Source organism: Adiantum capillus-veneris, chromosome 9, assembly GCF_014529385.1.
Source record: "Adiantum capillus-veneris isolate H3 chromosome 9, ASM1452938v2, whole genome shotgun sequence".
Lineage (NCBI taxonomy): Eukaryota > Viridiplantae > Streptophyta > Polypodiopsida > Polypodiales > Pteridaceae > Adiantum > Adiantum capillus-veneris.
This window is the reverse complement of record NC_140939.1, coordinates 159,998,521-160,013,692: the sequence shown is the minus strand read 5'-3', so window position 1 is coordinate 160,013,692 and position 15,172 is coordinate 159,998,521. Positions and strand designations below refer to the sequence as shown.

The following is a 15,172-nucleotide window of genomic DNA, read 5'->3' as shown; positions in this document are numbered from 1 at the left end:
CATGCTTACTCGCTCTTTTCAATTAGCACATTGTGTTTGTATGTGTGTGTGGATTGATGGCGCGCGCACAAGAGAGAGAGAGAGAGAGAGAGAGAGAGAGAGAGAGAGAGAGAGAGAGAGTTTTTTGTGTCCATACTTTTTGTAATTACTTGAAAAACACATTCATTTGTAAATGAAACTAACCTTGGTACCAAAACTATATATTGCAAGTGATGGAGACCATAACCATGCTACAATATCCCCCCCCCCCCCCCCCCCCGCCCCCCCTCTTTCATATACATTGTGTATCTCTCTTGATAAGTCACATACACAAATGTAGCTACATAACAACGAAAATGTTGCAAACTTCTCTCTCTCTCTCTCTCTCTCTCTCTCTCTCTCTTTTAGATGCACAAAATATTGGAGATTCTTGCCACAAATGAAGTAATTTGAAAACTTGAATAAAAAGATACAAGGTGAGTTCAGCTACAAAGTCCTCAACATGACTCTACATTAGTGTTGTGTTTCTTGGCTTTTGCATCCAACTTTGATTGCATGGAGACTTTGGGTTGCTTTAGGGGCTTTGTGAATGGTTGGATAGTGGGTTCTTGGTGCTTCCTTCCACCCTTTCTCTCAATGAATGGCCGAGCACGCTTGAGTGAGTTTCCGAAACCATCCTCCATGGAGATGAATCCGGCACTTGCTTCCCGATCCATCTCTTTGCGTGCCTTCAGTAGGTTCACATGACCTAGGGTCCGCTTTAATCCTTCACATGCCTCCTTTATGAGCACCTTGTCCTCACCCACTAGGCCGATCAACTCCTCAAAAATGTCTCGAAGTGGTTGAATGCTTGTCGCATGTGTCGATGATTCAACCAAGCAGGGCTCCCCTTCCAAGACATTACAATCCATTGTAGGGCTTGATGCCCCATGATCACTATTTGTCCCTGTAATAAGTGTGGGCCGGTTTCCTCTAGGTATTGAGGACATGTTCGAAGCGCTATACATAAGCAAGCATCGTGCTATCAATGATGAATGGGAATCACCTTTCATAAGCATTACCTTGATTTAGTGCTTGCAAACATTTCCTTGTTCAGCCCACCGACAAGTACAACATGCCCAATCACACTCGGCATTGAACACTGTGTGGAAATGCCCTTGTGTGGTAATACTTTGCACCAATGCAACACCTGAAGAAGAATCTATATGCCTTACATATCCATCAGGAATGCCCAATACTCGTTGGTAGGAGTTCTCAATGGCATTCTCTATTGCATTGTTGCGCTTGAAGCCATTATCTTTCACTTGCTGCATGAACCAATAAAATGGTAGGCATGTTGTAGTAAGCTTGTGTAGAAGCCAATCAACTCTACGGGCCATTAACCTCTTTGATGAGCCTAGAAACTTGTACTTGAGATGGCCGTGGTAGGCCTCAATAGCGCTGTTCGTGTCTTGCCCTGCATGTGAAGAATTGCGGGTTGCACATATCCACATGCCTATGTGCCAAAACATGAATCTTGTAAGAGAAATACAATGAGAGTACACAAGAGAGGAAGTTAATTGTGTACCTATCTTTGACTCCCAATATGTTTTGAAGTACAAGATGAACTCCTCCTCTTCGTTGTACTTTGAGTAGAAGGACTCCAACAAAAGATTTGCATCCTCCTTTGTGGCATCCTCTGATGAGGTAGGCTGGCCATACATATTCATAATCATGCCCAATGCGCGGAACATATCCGCCCTCGTTGGCCAATCCTTCACCTTCTTGATGAGATGCTTTAGCCAACACCTCTTGACATGCCATAAACATAACAGAATAGGTACATGGAATACATTCCTGCAAAACGTATAAGCATATGTGAGATTAAAGGACAATTATGGTCGCTCACATTACATGTCATCTAAAAGGTTGACATAGCGTAAAGCCCCTATTTCTGTTTCAGCATCGTCAACCATGAATGCTCCAGGTTCCCAAGAGTTAAAGTGATCCAACATATGGTGTCTAAAGCTTGTGAGCCATGTACAAGTCGTTTGAAATGTACCCGAGGAAGTCAAGATCCATGCAATGGGAACACCATTGCGATAACTATCAAAGACTAGTATCATGTAGAGATAAAACTACAACACAAGAGTGCTTGTCATGATAATGCAACAACAAAGTACACAAGTGAATTTGATCAAGCATAAGATGAAAATGCTAATATTACCCACCTTGTACTTATTTGTTCCGAAGGTTGCATCCATTGCGAGAAGGTTTCCATTCCCGTACTTGTAGCAAATATCTCTTTGCCATGGAGTTTGGATTTCTAGCATAAACTCCACATTGTGCATTGCATCTTGTGATTGATATATGAATATGCTGAGCATATTTTCACCAACGTCGCACACTTTTCGCATCATTATCATGCATTTGATATTGGTCAATAGAGAGCTTGCTCCCTATATTCATTATATCAAGTATGCACAATAAGTCATCCCTCACCAATTTGTAATTAAGATCCTCTTCCTTTTGGGTGTGTAGTGCTTGTATATGCTTTTCCATGACTTGTTGGGGAGAAAAACCACGATAAAACATACTTGATACCCATATCTTTTTGTGCAATGAAATCCAAGGGGAGAACTTCAAAGATGCATTTGGATGAGAAGAACCACGACATACCTCATCCGAAGTATTGGTGTGATAGGGATGGATGTAAGAAATCACAGCTACATCTTGCTCCTTGGCCAAACGCTTAATGCTAAAATGGCACTGACAACCTTTCAAGAGAAAGCCTTTAGTGAGCGGCGCACGCCTCTTCCTTGTACTAACGGGCACCGAGTTTGATGAATCTCCAAAGCGGTCTTCTCCTTCAAGCACACTTGGATGGTGTGGTGTTGTCTCCGATGAGTCTTTTGGGCCATATGCACACCAAAACCTAAAATTGCACACCAAAAAATGCATTAAAATTGCACCCTAAACTCGCAGCCGAACTAGGAAAAAAAGATAAGAGATAGAAATTAAACTCACACTTTTCTCTCAATCCAAGTTTTGCTTGTGATAAGCTTGAGTTGTGAAAGAGTACATCGATGGTGTGTGTACGTCTTGAAGGTCATCGGATAATCGGTGGATTTGGCCTCCTCGACAACAAAATCGCTCACACGCAACCATGGAATTCGTGCTTCATGGACAATCTTGTATTTAGATTGATTGTTGCGTATGTGCAGCCACTCAAGTGAATGTGAATTAAAATACCGAGGCTAGGAATTTGGATATGCATGGTGTAGCGTGAAAATGGGAGCTACCTAATAGCACCATCAATAAGCATCAAACAATGTACAATGAAGAGATCCATTGTATGTGTGTGTGTGTGTGTCTTCCATACCATCAACCTAAGCTATAAGGAAAGCATTGTGCGGATATATGAGAAAGCTCATAGAGAAGGGACACATTTTTGTGTGTGTGTGTGTGTGAGAGAGAGAGAGAGAGAGAGAGAGTTTCATTACTAATAGCTTAATCCATGGTTAATCTTTGAAGGAAAGTTCATTTTGTGTGTGTGTGTGTGTGTGTGTATTTTTTGTGTAGCATTTGAATTTTGGGAAAGCATTGTGTGGACAATTTGTTTTTAGAAAAGTATTGTGTGGAGGGGAAATTTGTACGCCTGAGTGTGAGGACAATTTTCTTTAAAGCAAAGTCTAGTTTGAAGTTTGGGATAAATGAAGGCTAACTGTTGGAGCCTATGTAATTTTAAATGCATGGCTTGGAGGCTTTTAAAGCCAGCGATGTTGCATTAATTTTGAAGAGAGAGAGAGAGAGCAAAAGCCTAGATAGAGAGAGAAGAGGCTGGGCCCATTGTAAAAGTGGGATCGGAGGTAAAACTCCCCCGCCTTTGGCGCTGACATGGACGAAGGCTAGCACTGACTTGGAGGTAGTGCGCTTTGCTGACTAGGACAAAGAGTCCGAGATCTAGCAAGTTGTTTGGAGAGTAGGGTGGCCAATATAAGGAGGATGCACGAGAAGGGGTCGCGAGCGAGGGGCATGGACATGAAGTGCGAGGAGTGGTAAGAGCCAAAGGAGGGCTGCCGCCATAGTGTGTGTGCCCCCCATGAAGGTGATAGCGCTGCATGATGAGAGAGAGAGAGAGAGAGAGAGAGAGAGAGAGAGAGAGAGAGAGAGAGAGAGAGAGAGAACAAACGAACGAGCGAACCTCCTCTGTAGTGTTCTAAGATGGCATGATAGGATTGCCGAGAGAGGCCAGGGGATTATGATCAATAAGAGAGAGCCGAAGGGGGTTGTGAGAGGCAACACATCCTCCCCATTAAGATGGCGCTGGTGTGTATGCATGGAGTTTGAGAGGGGAGAGAGACTTGTCGCAAAGGAGAATGAAAGAGAATAATATCGCGAAAAGGAGCCGAGAGCATGAGAGGGACAGTCTCTTTGCAAGCAAATCGAAAGAAAGAGGAGGAGTTTTTTTCCTTTTCTGCAGATCAACAGGAGGAGTTTTCTTTACCTTGATTATCTAATACCAATTTCTGGAATGGAGCAAGAGGAGGCATGCCACCTTGCATCCGTTGATTTGAGGAAGTTAAGTTTGGTGCGCAGAGTGAGTCAAAGCTATACTTAGTCGCGGGAGAGCGGGAGCGGGAGAGAGAGAGAGAGAGAGAGAGAGAGAGAGAGAGAGAGAGAGAGAGAGAGAGAGCTACTTGGCCAGGAAGCGTTGCACTGTTTTCAGCAAATGCGAAGCGAGAGCCTCTCCCCAGACACAATCACCTACGCTCACATCTTGCAGGCATGTACCTACGCGTGCATCTTGCAGGCATGTGCCTCTACTCAAGATGCTGATATGGGCACAAAAATTCAGAGGCTGTTGAAAAGAGATGCCGTACTTAGCACTGCCTTTGTTGACATGTATGCCAAATGTGGTGTACTACATAAAGCACAACAAGTGCTTGAGGGGCTTCTTGTCATCTCTTTGAATTCCTCGATTGTGGCCAAGAAGCTTTGCGTTGTTTTTAGCAAATGGAGACGGCTTGCAGTAGAAATTTGCAACAATCAGGCAAGTGCATTTTGAGGGAGAGTGTATATACTGTTTGAGTCATGGTGTATTTGGTGGCGGTAATCTTGCCTAGGAAACTCACTCGGTCTGCTGGTTGTAGGTTTGGCCATGGACGCCATAGATATCACATAAACGATGACGCAAAACACATACTACTGGCAAGGTGGTGTAATAGCGTAAGTAAGGTTTAGGAGCCGATCCATCCAAGATTGTGCTTTGATGCAAATGACCAATACCAAAAGTACATTTCTATTCCGTATTTCGATTTCGTTTAAGTTATCTCAAAAGCATTATGTGCACATTAAAGCAATGAATTTACATTAGTTTTATTGAAAACACTATAGATGAAGGTGACAAGGACTGAAGAACTTATGCGATGTCTGACAAAAGGACACATGGGGATTACACCACGGCATGGCAACCTAGGATGATACATGTTATCGGTAATGAGTTCTTCTTGGTGCAAATGCGGTATTTTTATCATAAAAGAGTCCCTCAAACACTTGAGGAGAAGCATAAGTCCCCCTTCAACACTAGAGGGGATAAAAGTGGCGGGGGAAGGGCACATTCCCTATGGTATTATTATAAATGTGGAGAACGGTGCCAACTCCACACATATGTATGTATGGTTTTCTTTTTTTTTTTTGATGGGCACAAGCATCCCAATGCAGGAAATGCATTTTCTTTCATCTTTAAAATTTATTATTTGTAAATTTTCTCCTCCACACATGCGTTAATGCCAAATTTCATTTGTCTTGCGAGGTCGTGGAGCTTTTGGTAAAAGCTTCGGGAGATGCTACGAAACCTCGAAAATAAGAGACGATATAAGGTGAAAGGTACAACAGTGCTCGTTTTCTTTAATTCACACCATTTCCACAGTGCATCAATCAAGGCAAACTAGTTGCAATAGGTTATGCACAATAGAAAGACATTGACAATGAAGAAACTTTTTCTCCCACTTGTCGTATGGCTACTATTAATTTTTTATGTGCATTGGCAACTCATTTTGGATGGAATGTACATCAATTAGACATTATTATTGCTTGCTTGAATGATGATATATTTTAGGAAGTATATGTAACACAGTCTTGAGGTTTTTTCGAGAAAGGACAAGAAAATAAAGTGTGCAAATGTAAAAAAGCTTTTGTATGGGTTGAAAGAGTCTCCTCGTGCTTGGTATGAGAAAGCTAACACTCAATTGGTTAAACAAGTCTTTCATAACAGTCCAATTGAAAGTACTTTGTATGTCAAGCATGAGGGTGATGTATTTCCAATTGCACTTATATATGTAGATCATTTGTTGATTATTGGTCCAAATGAGACTCACATTCCTGAATTCAATGCCGATTTGAATGCTCTTTTTAAGATGAAAGACTTGGGCCATACAACTTAAGTAGTGTGGTGGAGGTGCCTTGTGTCAAGCAAGCTATAGATAGACATTACTATGTAAGTTTGGACTTGAGGGTTTGCATCTTTTTAAAACTCAGATTGGGCTAGTTGTTAGATATGCGAGTGTCCACAAGTGGTTTTTGTTTCATGCTCGGTAGTTCATGCATATCATGGTTGAGCAAGAAGAAACCTATTGTGGCCACTTCCAATCAGGAAGCTGAGTACAAGGCAGTCTTTACAACTACAATTGAGTGTATATGGATCAAACATCTTATGGCTGATTTGGGTGTTGGACGGTGTTGTGCCGCTCTTCTTCCATGATAGGAAAAAGAACTACAGGATGCAGATTAGGTTTATTTGAGGACTATATGTTTATTGAGAAGTGACCAGGGATCAATAACAAGCAAGTTCAATGATATGTATACCAAATATGGTGCACTTCATAGAGCAATAAGTGCTCGAGGAGCATCTAGTCAAGAATGTCATCTCTAGCAGTGCTTTGATAGCGGGGTATGTTGGTGGACCTGTGCTCTACACTACCGTGGTAGAGATATATGCCTAATGTGGTGATTTGGCAATGCTCGATTAGCAATAATTTAGCTCGGTGCAGGTTTAGTTGATATACACGCCAAATAGGGCAATGGCATGAGAGTTTTGGATGGCTTGGCACTAGATCCGAGCCTAATATGATTCTTTAGCATTGAATCTATTGATATGTAATCAAGTGTGGTGCCCTTATATAAGCATGTAAAGCTATTAATGAGCTTTCAGTGTCAAATATTGTCTATTGGAAAAATGTTGTGTTGGCGATGCCTTGGTCATTATGTATGTTAAATGAGGTGCTCGTAAGAAAGCACATAAAATTTTTGATGAGCACATTGGTTGCAGGAAATGCTCAACATAGCAATGGAAGAGGGTGCCTTGGTCGATTATGTTTTGCATTAAAGGCTTCGGAGAAACATGATGTGGTTAGCAAGGCTTTGGTCAATGTATACTCCAAATGGGGTGCCCATTGGGAGGTATAATGTCCGCCCATAACCCCCAAGGGCTCAAGCATCAAAGACCGCCCATTTTACTAAACATGAGGGTGAAGAGTGCTTATGTGTGAAGGGAGAAAAAAGAAAATTGTGCAGAGCAGAGACGAGCCAAATCGCTGATGGCGGGAGCTGTAAAGCTCTACCGATGGCGAGCAAGAAGCGAGATCTCTTCGGTATGTAGGGGCGAACACTTTTGGCAGCGGTTCCGACAAAAACGGTGCACCTCCACCCGTAGCTACCACGTCATTAAGCGGCTTGTCATGCCGCCGTGACAAGCAAATGAGGGGCAATGTAATGTAATTTTTGGCATAAGGAGAGGATGAACGAAGAAATTATCTCCCTCTCTCGAATAAGGCAAGGAGATCTCTTCCTCTCTCTCGACGATGGTTCAACAAGACTTTCTGTCTCTCACACAAAATCTCATCGAGATATAAAATCTCAAAAAGGGTTAAGGGTCTCTCTCTCTCGGCAAGTAGGGGAAAGGGGGGGGGGGGGGGGGGGGGGAGATTGGCTTCAAGCGGAGCTATTCTTCTCTCTCGGGCATGCCATAGAGCAAGGTCGGATCCTCTCTCTTGGCATTAATGGAAACATCAAGGAAGGGAAGTATCGAGGACCTCTAGGGCTGAGGGTAAAGAAGGCACCAAGACGAGATTTTTTTATGAGCAGCGGTAGGAAGAGAGATTCTCGAGTTCCTTTTTTTCAATTGCAATGTTAAATCAGGTTAACCTGTTGTGTAAGGACTGTAAACTCCTCAATTAGGACATAATTCAAGTAATGGTTCCATTAACGATCCATTTTGGATAATCAAGCTTCAAAATCTCATCTATACTACCAGATTCAAGTGTTTAAGCTTCGTCTACATTGATTTTGTCTGTTGTTCTCTCTCCCTCTCACATCTCTCACAGTCAGGGTCCACGCCTTCTTGGCTCATGTTTCAAACACAAATCCCCCGACAACGGGACACTACCAACATCATCTGCACTGACAGTCAGAGTGCATTAGCAATTGCGAATGACCTAGTTTTTCATGCTTGCTCAAAGCACATTGAGGTGCATTATCACTATGTCAGAGAGAGACTCTTAGCATGAGAGATCAACTTGACTTATGTGCCGACACAGGACAACCTTGCAGATTTGTTCACAAAAGCATTGCCTCGTGAGAAGTTTGAAGCTTTCCGCAAAGCATTGGGCTTGCTTCCCTTTGTGGATTGATCATGTCCTTAGGGCATGACACTTCCCTGTACACTATGTGCCAGCTCTCATTCATTGCATCACTCCTAGGGGGTTTATTAAAATATATGTGGTAATGATGTGTTTGAAGACACTTAGGACGGTCGGGGCATTTTTTCCCTCACTAGGAGGTTTTCTCACTCATGCATTGTATATATGCCCATCATTCTAGGGCTAACTTATCTTTCAATTGTGCACTAAGCAATATACTCTCTGTTGTGTGCCTTGAGCTTCTTCTTCTTGTCCAAGATGTGTGTACATCCCCACAACCCTAATTCCAACAGCTTTCCCTCCTTGGATCCTTTGATTGATTTTCCATCTTTGCTTATTAGGATCTCCTAGTTGTGCTATTATCTGAAGCTTAAAGCTTAATAAGGTTATTAATCACTCGAATCACTTTTATTATAAATAGCTTAATAATGTTAATGACCACCAGCTTGGGTATGCAAGGTTGCAAGAGGGCAAGAGAGAAAATGAAAGAAGAGAGACCAACTAAACTTGGAGGGTAGCAGGTAGCCCTCATAGGTTGTGCACATGGGATGGGTATTTAGAGGCATGGCTATGGCGGGCTGAGAGAAGGCACAGAGGGAAGCTTGCAGCTTGCGCATGAGGCAAGGGCACCATAGCAGTAAAATGCCTCAATTGATAAGGAAACAAGATTTGCCAGCCTTGAGAAAAGTGAAGTAGCCCAATAGTTGATTTCATGACCAACTCTAGGCTATTTTGCTTACTTTTGCAGGTTTGTGGAAATTAGCATTGAACAATTGTCTTGTTTCTAATAATCTCATTCGTTGATCCCATCTGCCCCTATCCACGTGAGATATAGATGAGATCCCTTTTCTTTTCGTATGCGCGTGAGACTCATCCCATCAATTGTCATGTTTTGTTTCTTTTAGAGTTACCTCCTCCCATGTGGGGGAACCTAAGTGTACTAGTTTTAGCAGGGCTTAGCTTTATTAGCTCCTTTTGAAATGACTAAGGCTAGCCCATGATCACATGGAAGGCGTAGTTGTAACTTTGCATTTTGTTTTGCTACAAATGGCATAATGACATAAATGTTAATTGTTTTTTTGTGTGTGAATTGTATTAACAAAACCAAATTCAAGTCATTCTCGTGCCGAGCCATGACCTCCCCAGATACATCGGCTAATAGAGGAGCCACCCCACGACACTTGACAAGACTCTCGACTAAACAAGTAGGTGCTAAGCAGTCAAAACAACCCCAATTGCTCATCCGCTCCCCTATGGTGACAATCATTTTCTTACTTTCCATTTTTTTCAGGACATTTACATTTTGTAAATGTGAATTCTATGTAGAAGCATGCACTGACTAGTCTTCCATGGTATATTGTCAAATAGGCATGTTACTCTCTATGTTGGAAGAAGAAAGACTAGAGATGCATAGCTAGTCACTAACAGTGGCCCGTGCATGACCCGTGCATGACGATGCAACATTAATTTTCCCCCGAAAGACTCACTTAAGTTCACTGTAACGCATCATTCACATGAGAGCCTCTAATAAAATGTAGATTTTCTTGTTTGTTTAGGTGTGCTTCCAAATTAGACCTCCGCTGTGCCCATTCCACATCACACTCCTTAGATCCTTCCCACATTTATCATCCTCGCCATTCGGCCACATCCTCCACCTAGACGACATATTTTCATAGCTCTCTTGCAAGGCCTTGCGATGCCACCTGCGCATAACCTAGATCCACCTTCTCCCCCACATGCGAAGAGACAAACATAGACATGCACAAAGTGAGAAATATCTAGGTCCCCAAATGAGAGAGACACATACACCTAGAAAGCGCACATGAGAGAGAGAAATCTGCATTCACTTTTACTATTAAATTGCACAGAGGCAACTTTTGAGTTTCCTTTAAACAAACACATGACTTTCTTTTCCTTTTTATCTTTCAAGGCATCTTGCAAGATTCTCTCTAATGAAACAACCCCCCCCTTCTCTCTCTTCCATTGAAAGGCTTCGCTTTATAAAGTCAACTCATAGAGTAGACCTTGCACATCCCATTGTTATGCTTTTGTTTTTGACCAAGAAGCCACAAGGGGGTGGTAGAGAAAACATGCATTTCTTCTTTGCACATCTCACCATCCCTAATCATCACCGTCTTATTAACTTTGAACGAAATGAAAATGTTCAAACAAGTATAGCAAGGCTTGAAATGACTTGAAAGTGAGTGAGTGTGTGCGAGTGCATGCATGTGCATCTCCCTCTCTCTCTCTCTCTCTCTCTCACACATTCTCTCATCTCTCTTCATTAAAGTGTTAAAAAGAATCGACATACAAAATTTCTTTCTTGAAATTGTCAAGATTTTTTTAAAAAAAATTAGATTTACTTTTCAAGTTTTTACACTATTTTTCTCTACTTTTGAGACAAGATTTCTCCATTTTCCCTTGCTCTCAATCAACGTTTTTGAAATTGAAAATGACACGATATTAAGTTGAGATACATTTTTTTCGAACATAGATCATTAATATGTCAAATGTGTTTTAATAATTACTCAAAAAAATATTGCCTTCTTGAGACCATTGTGAAGTGTTGTTTTTAATGGCAAATCTCACGACATGTGAGAGGTTATATTTACCGTAAAAGAAAGTACCCATTGGAAATGCTATGAAAAGAGAGAGGATCTAAGAACAAAGAAATTTGACATTTATTCCTAGATCCCTTGAATGATTGAAACTTTATTCCTTGACCTTTAGAAGAATTAAAGGCATGTTTTACGTCTTTGAAGCTGACTAAAGCAAGGAGCTTTATAAGTTTTTTTTTTCCGACCTCGAGGACAAATTCGAGGACAAATTTTACAATATGTGAGAGCTTATATTAAGATACGACCATTACATTAGCACCATGTTCAATTCGAGCCATGGTCACATACATTTATTGCTCGATCCCTTGAATGATTGAAACTTTATTCCTTGACCTTGAGAAGCCTGTCAAACGCATGTTTAGAAGAATCAAAGGCATGTTTTACTTCTTTGAAGCAAGGAGTTTTAGAAGTTTTTTTTTTTTGGGGCAAATCTCACAATATGTGAGAGCTTATATTAAGAGAAAACCATTACATCAGCACCATGCTCAAGTCAAGCCATGGTCACATACATTCCATAGGGAACCGATGATAAGGCTTTTCACTAGGAGCCCCACCCTTGCATACATCAAATCATCATAAATCTGACTGTGAAAGTTATCCTATTCTAATCCTATTCTACTCGTGTGAGATCTCGCATTTCCCAATCCCAATAATAGTTACCCTGCTTTCCTGAATAATCTCTTAGTAGCTGGCTACCGAGAGATCCTGTCAAAACTCTGGGTCGTTCCTCGCCTTCCAGATATGGTGGAAGAAGTAGAATCCAACAACTTGAGCACATATTTGGAAGCACTTGGCTTTTCATCCCTTTCCCTCCAAGGAGCGAATCACTCTTGGAGAACCCTATCTTCCACATCCTTTGGATCCATTTGCACACCTTACTTTCCAAGCCTCTGGCCCCTGGGAATTCCATGAATAAGTGGGACAGGTCCTCCCTAGCTGTTCTGTAACTCGAGCACCTATCAGAGCCTATACCTCAAGCTAAGATCTTGTCGCTTGATGGGAGAGCCCCCCATAACACCTTTCATAAAAAGATCTTCATTGACAAGGGTAATGGAGGATTCCATGTGTTCTTTGTAGACACTAGCCATTGAGCCTGTGGCCATTGCTTGCCCCAATGTTTGTTGAGGGGGGCAAACCAATCCGCTTTGTGCATAAGAGCTAGGTATATGCGTACCCAATTTTGAATGGAAAACTTGGATTCCTTTAGAAAATGCTTCTTGAACAACTTCCCTTGTTGTCATTGCACCACATGGATGCTTGCGTGATTGCTAAGTGGCACGAGTTCTTTAAGCTACTTGTACATTTGGAAGATTGTGGGGTTATTGGCATGAATTGAGAGGAGAAGGAAGGGTAAAATAAAGATGCACACTGCTCCCTCTATGACTTGAATCCTCACCCTTGCTATGAGAGGCCAAGGCACTACAATCACGCTTACAATAACATGTTTTCAAAACAAGCCATAGAGGAGAGATATAAAGGTAGTGTTGGAAGCGGTAACCATGGCAGCCTTCATGATAATCAATAATAACATATTCAATGAAGTAATAACAAACGAGAGGTGTAATTAGTTCTAAACTCAATGCGATGAAAATTAGATGACATAGGAATACACACAAAGAGAAAGAGACAGAGAGCGAGAAAGAGCAAGAGAACATGTGTAGGTGCACCTCCTAGAGCAAAGTGCTACACAAACATGAAGAGAAGAGGGGTGATGGAAGAGAAGAATGACACAAGGTGTTGTGTGCAATCTCCCCCGTGCAAGAGTGAACATTTTCCTCTTGCACGTATTTATTTTTTGATTTCTTGAATGCTCAAAATGAATACAGACTATTTGTGCGGACATAATAATGACCATAGCTCATAAAGAACATATAAATATAGAAATTTCCATAACTGTGCTATCCTTTTGCATACTCCATAGTTTACTTATGCTTTTGCACTCATTTATTTATAGATTTCTTGAATGCTCAAAATGAATACAGACTGTCTGCCCGACCATAATAGCGACCATAGCTCATAAAGAGCACCTAATACTAAAATGTCTATAAATGTGCTATCCTTTCGCATAGTCCATAGCTCACTGAAACTATGAGTTTTTAAGCATGATACTTCTAACACATAATTTTTACCATTTTTTTGACAAGTATGATTTGCAGGTTCTTAACTTAGCAACAACTGGGGACATTTGCTTTTTTGACGGAGAGGTATGTAATGATATTGATGTATAATTATTTATTGTAGTTTACAGGTGGCAAAAGCATAAGTGAACTATGGACTATATGAAGGATAACACATTTTTGTGCATTTCAATATTTAACTGCTCTTCATGAGCTCTGGTCATTATTATGTCTGAGCGGACAGCATTTTGAGCATTCAAGAAATCTTAAATAAATACGTGTAAGAGTAAAATGCTCACTCTTGCACGGGGGAGATTGCACCCAATGCCCCGTGCCATTCTTCTCTTCCCTCATCTCTCTTCTCTCCGTGCCTGTGTAGCACTCCACGCTAGGAGGTGCACCTGTACGTTTTCTCTTGCTCTCTCTCGATCCGTGTTTCTTTTAGATCGTGTATATCATCAATTATGTGCTCATGCAATCTGTCATGTATGTAGATCAATTGATTTTATTGTCTGTACCGTGCTATTTGTGCATTTTACAAGCCATCTGCACTCTCGTCTATTGCAGGTAGCTTATCTCCTATTGATAAACATGGGTCCCTCCAGTGGAGGTTAAAAGTATTGAACACTAATAATAAATCATGTATTTTTTGAGAGGGTCTTGACAAAGACATTCATTTTCTTTTGTTTTGCTTTAGTGGAAGACATATACATAAATAAAGAAACTTTTGTTTACACCTTCTCAGAATTAAAAATATTCAATTTTGTAATCATGTTTTTGGTGATTTATTTTTTCAAAAATGATAAGGAGCGCTTTGTCTCTTCTCCTTTTTTGGCTAGACTCCCATCCCATCCGGTGGCTACATGGCTTTATAGCACTTGCTGTGCTCAGATTTCACGATTCCACATAACACCGATGGCATATCTAGGACTTCACCATGACACTGCAAGCACTCCAAGGAAGTAGAAATTTTTCCATTAGTTGTAGCGCATGCTACTTGTCCAAAGGGTTGAAGCTCTTTTTCATAGGCCGTATCACAAAAATTGGTGAAAAGTATCAAAGATGGAACCTTCTATCATCCTTTCAAGATAAACTGCCTTAAATTGGGTCTATAATGCATGCCTATGTTAGGCATTTGAAGTAGGTATGGGACATAGCAAAAGCACAACTTATAGCAGAAGCACAACTTAGCACTTCCAATGCATGTGTAGCTTAAATGTTGTAGCCTATATTAGTATTATAAGCTAATATAAACTATTAAAATAAAGAATGGACATGATGCTATATACATGTACTTATCTTTCTACATAATGTCATTGTCCTTGTCCATATGTCATTGCCCTTGTCCATATCTCAAGTCTAGTCTACTCCATTGTATAGTTTGATAGTTTGTATAATCAAACTATTGTTAGGTTTCTCATTTTAAAAACACACACACACACACACACACACACACACACACACACACACACACACACACGGCTAGTTATAGCGTGTTGCTATTTCCTTGGCATTATTAGCTGGGGACTGTTGGCTTGGGGAACCTTTGGTGAATCACTAGCTTGAATTCACTTGGTAAATTTTGAAAATGTATCATTAGGTGGTATCCTAATGGTACCTAACCCACACACACACACATGGTATTGGTATTGGTACTGGTAATGTACTAATACTGGTGCTACTTATGTACTGGTAATAGAACTGATACTGGTACTGATGCTACTTGTGTACTGGTAATAGAACTGGTACTGGTACTGATGCTACTTGTATACTGGTACTG

General features: G+C 41.1%; 1 pseudogene; it reads right to left on the bottom strand.

Annotated features, from left to right (window-relative positions):
- Positions 1–476: 476 nt before the first annotated feature.
- On the bottom strand, positions 477–12,378 carry LOC147451471 (uncharacterized; annotated as a pseudogene).
- Positions 12,379–15,172: the final 2,794 nt, after the last annotated feature.